The sequence below is a fragment of the Mustela nivalis genome, assembly GCF_964662115.1.
Source record: "Mustela nivalis genome assembly, contig: HAP1_SCAFFOLD_451, whole genome shotgun sequence".
Lineage (NCBI taxonomy): Eukaryota > Metazoa > Chordata > Mammalia > Carnivora > Mustelidae > Mustela > Mustela nivalis.
The window spans coordinates 181,896-187,048 of NW_028136204.1; positions in this window are offsets into that span (position 1 = coordinate 181,896).

The window sequence follows — 5,153 nt, forward strand, 5'->3', positions numbered from 1 at the left end:
TGTTGACAAAATTCAAAATAAATAGGATAAAAAGTCGTGTTTGGAAAAGTAGATTTTTTTTCAAATTTGCATTTAAATGAAAATATTTGCTTATATTTTTAAAACTTTAAAAGTAATTTTATATATATATCTGACCTATCAGATGATATAAAATTTTTGGAGAAAATATGACATATTTTTTGATCTTGGTTGAAGGTATTAATAAAGAGCAACTGTTTGTATTATTTGTATTGTGATATCTTAGTTAATAAACATGGATAACTGGTATAAAATATGTTTTTTTAAAAATTTTATTTATTTACTTGACAGAGATCATAGGAAGGCAGAGAGGCAGCCAGAGAGAGAGGAATGGAAGCATGCTCCCAGCTGAGAAGAGAGCCCACTGTAGGACTCAATCCCAGGAACCTGGAATCATGACCTGAGCCGAAGGAAGAGATTTTAACCCACTGAGCCACCCAGGTGCCCTAAAATATGTTTTTTTTTTAATATAGAAGTATAGTTCTTGCCAAAATATGGAACTAGCTGGAACTGAATGCCTCCTTCAAAGTCAGCTCTGGAGAAATTATGCCAGTGTAATATGGAACTATTTCAGATATTAACCAAAAAGAAAGAAATGATGATAAATTCCTTAAAAGACTCAAAGTTGCCCTTGACTGGTATGTTTCAAGCTCTATTCCTGGTTTGAAGACAGGTTTTAACAGGCCTGTCACTGTAGAAATCCACTAGATGTTTAGAGGCTATCAGAACTTTACAAAAACCTTGAAGGGGTAAAGACTTGAAAATTCTTTAGAGAGATTAGCTCCCTAAGGCATTATTCCTCCACACATTTTCCTCCAATCAATTAAGACTGATGGATGAGGGGCACCTGAGTGGCTCTCTCATCACGTGGGTGGTGGGTTAAGCCTCTGCCTTCATCTCAAGTCATGGTCTCTGGGTCCTGGGATCCAGCCCCACATCGGGCTCTGCTCAAAAAGAAGCCTGCTTCCCTCCCTGCTTGCCTGCCTCTCTGCTTACTTGTGATCTCTCTCTCTCTCTCTTTCTCTCTCTCTGTGTCCAATAAATAAATAAAATCTTTTAAAAAAAGCTGATGGATGATAAATTATGAAAACTGCTCCCTCCAAATGATGCTTCTTCATAAGGATTTAAGAATTTAAAATTGTAAGAATTTAAAATTGAAACTTGATCATAGGATTTATCTTATAGAATAAAATCAAGTGAAGGCAGTTATTATTAGTTCTGAAGTATTGGTGATTCTGAATTCTTGGCCTCATTAGTAAATTTATTTTTAAATTCTCCCATGGAGTGGTGATTGGCCTCCAGTCTTTCATTGATATACATCATTGGGTCAAATGAGATGTGTGTGCCCAGAACTATATATAATCTTTTTTGTATTTCACTGGAGATGGCATTTCTGAGTTTTGTTCAATTGAATTTGGACAGATGTTTTAATAGTCACTTCTAGAGTTGGCCCTGGAGAATATCTTCCTTTTTTTCTCTTCCCGATTCTCTGAAAAACCCTGACTAATTCACATTATCACAGTAATATCACATTTCAAGTTTTTCCAAACACTAAAGCTGCAAAATAGAAGGAAGCTACTCAGAATGGAATACTATTATGAATGATTGAGAAAGAAAACATTATTATAATTAAGCTACCAGGTTTCAATGTATTTTATTGTTGCTTAGAAAATCCTAGCATACCCAGACTTTACAGAGATTTGATGATCCTAAGAAGAGCTGAACTCATGGACCAAAATAACTATGCACATAAAAAGTACAATTACTTACCTAAAAAATATGATGTGGTTAACTTTATATGCCAATCCAAGTGTTATTGGAACAGGAATTTAAAAAATAGCTTAGGGGCGCCTAGGTGGCACAGTGGATTAAGCCACTGCCTTCAGCTCAGGTCATAATCTCAGGGTCCTGGGATCAAGTCCTGCATCAGGCTCTCTGCTCAGCAGGGAGTCTGCTTCCCTCTCTCTCTCTCTGCCTGCCCTCTGTCTACTTGTGATCTCTCTCTGTCAAATAAATAAATAAATAAAATCTTAAAAAAAAAAAGAATGACTGTACTTTTAAAAAATAGCTTAAAAGGAGCGCCTGGGTGGCTCAGTGGGTTAAGCCGCTGCCTTCCGTTCAGGTCATGATCTCAGGGTCCTGGGATCAAGCCCCACATCGGGCTTTCTGCTCAGCAGGTAGCCTGCTTCTCTTCCTCTCTCTCTGCCCACCTCTCTGCCTACTTGTGATCTCTCACTGTCAAATAAATAAATAAAATATTTTTAAAAATAGCTTAAAAGTATATGATAAAATAATGATATACATATACAAGGAAAAGAAAGATACTATACTGTGAATATAAATTAAGTGAAAATTGTTGAAATAAAGAATACAATAAATGGAGACTAAGATGAATATAGCTGTAAAATGAATAAATGAGTTGGGAAAAACAAACAAATTAATGACTTCTGCCCAAATACAGCAGAAGAGAAAAAAAAAATAAAGAAAATATTTAAATAAGTACTGAGATAAATTTTGGAGAATTAAAGAAAGATAAAAGATACCAGACTTAAAATGATGCCAAACATGAGATATCAGAAACAAAACAAAACAAAAACTACACACACTAAAAACCACTCGTATACATTATGGTGAGTTTTAAGAATATCAAAAACAGAGAAGAGCATAAATGATGCCCAAGAGAAGAACAGATCACCTAAAATGTACAAGAATAATACTGACAGCACAATTCTCAATAGTAATAGCATATAAAGAGACAGCTGGGAGTTTTTATAGATGGAAAAGATATTTGAAACTAGGTATTATACATCAATCCAAATTATTGATTAAATTTGAGAGCACAGTAAAAATACAATGAAGCATGTTAGGTCTTAGAACATTTATCACACAGAGACACACATTTTGGAAAACTTCCTTGGAAGACAGCTCAATTTAGATCGAGAAAACAGAATTATGTACTCAAAGGCACATTTTGAAGGAAGGATTGAATATAGTCTGCACTGCAAATATTCTTTAATCGTATGTTCTGAATTTCCTAAATTTAAGAAGTATTTGTTCAAATATTTATCTTTAAATAAATCCTAGGAGACTTTTTCTTGGATTCTGGAAAATCAGTCCATTTGGATACAAATCTTTTTGTCACTGATGGAAATTTTGATAGCCCTTAACTGTGGAATGCCTAATGTATTGTTACAGCAATTGTGATTTGCCAATACATGGGTGATGTGTGTGTGTTGTGTGTGTTTATTTTTATTTTTGATGGTTTAACTCTTCTATGAGATTTTTAAGTAGACATGATTTTAATAAATTATGATTTGTTGAAATTTATCTGAGGTCATATATAATAAAATGAAATTTGTGTGAACTAAAGAAGTGCATCTCCATTTTTTTTGTTTTAAGAGTAGACTGGTCTTTAAAAATTGTCCAAAGAAGTACATTATATTCATTATTAAATTTGATAATATACAATAAAGTATTTATGGTCATACTGGACCATATCAAATTCTACTATTAATTCATATTCATAATAACCATAAGAGGAAAAAGGGATATTTTTCAAAATAATAAAAAATTAGCGTATTTTTCAGAATATGATATAGTGTTATTCACTGAACTGAGGGAACAAATGTCAAAGTCTAACACAGTTTACAGAATGTTTTAACATAAATTGAAATTTAAATCTGACCAAATTTCACAGTTTTAAGTAAAATGATAGCACTTTATATTCTTGAAAAGTGGTAAGTGACCCAAAACATGGCTTAGAAAAACAAATTTAACACTACACTAGTCTGAGATGGTTAAGTTATGGTACAACTTGCCATTGTGTATCATCAAATGGTATATTTTTTTCTTTTGGGCTTGTCATTATATTTTATTTTAGCCATTCTGGTAAGTGTGTAGTGATATCTCAGTGTCATTTTAATTGCATTTCCTTGATGTCTAATTATGTCAAAATATATTACTTTGATGTTTAATGCTCTGAACTTTCTCAGTTCAAGACCATGAAGCCACTTAGGAAAAATACAGTTGCAGAGGCACTCATAGACCAACTCTTATTTCGAAATAAGAAGAAACATTACTACCCATTCCAACAAAAAATAGATTTGTTATGCAGCAGGGATTTTATAAATTACCTGACACAACTTATATAGTAAGATGAAATGGGACAGGCGGCTTCTTGCAGCTATATACAACATCATTTTAATTTCAATTTTCAGTATAATTTTTCCAAGGTATACACAGAATATATATTTAATGTAAATTGTGAACATTTTAAACTCTGTATATGGAAATTAGTCAATTTTAAGTTTATAACAATCAAAATTAACGGAAGTTTATTTTAAATTAGTTAGCTTTCTCTGCATTGCAAGACAGAATAATCAAGAATTGGTAAGAAAAAAGTAATCTCTGTAAAATTACCGGGGGTGCATTATAAAGTGTTCGGTAACCGATCAAACTCACAATTTGGATTGAATGGCAAGTGATTTTTAAAATCTGGAACTCATTGTCAATTTTTTTTTCTTCATTGTGTCTTAATAAATTACTGTGTTCATTTGCATGGAAGTGAAGAAAAATGCATGACATTTCATCTCAACACTAACACCTTTAACTGGCAACTCTGAATGTACTTTACAGCAGTGTAACAAAGTAAAGATCAATGATGTTTCATGAAATATCTGTTATAATTCTCAAGGAGATAGGGAGTTTGTGCAAAAATGCAAATCACTTTGCGACTAAACACATTGTTTATTTCAGCTAATTTTAAGAAAATATGCTGAGAATCTCTCAAAAAAGGAAGCAATGATTTAGGTTTGCCTTCAAAATCCTTATCTAATCCTGAACCAACAGCACATAGTTCAAAGAGCAACTAATTTGAGTAGCTCCAATTTACACATTTCCTAACAATGCTTAATTTAGTGGAATTTCTGTCCAATTATGGTAATTTGATGTAATGAAAGACAAAAGTTCAAAAAGATCATCCTTAATTTATATAGATGCCAAACTCTGCATTTTCTGAATGACGCCCAGGAACGTATTTTCAAAAACAAACAAACAATGCCAGAACCACTATTAGGTCATCTCTAGGCAGAAAGTGACTCAGAGCTTACATTACTCTCTCCCTGAAAGTATACTGT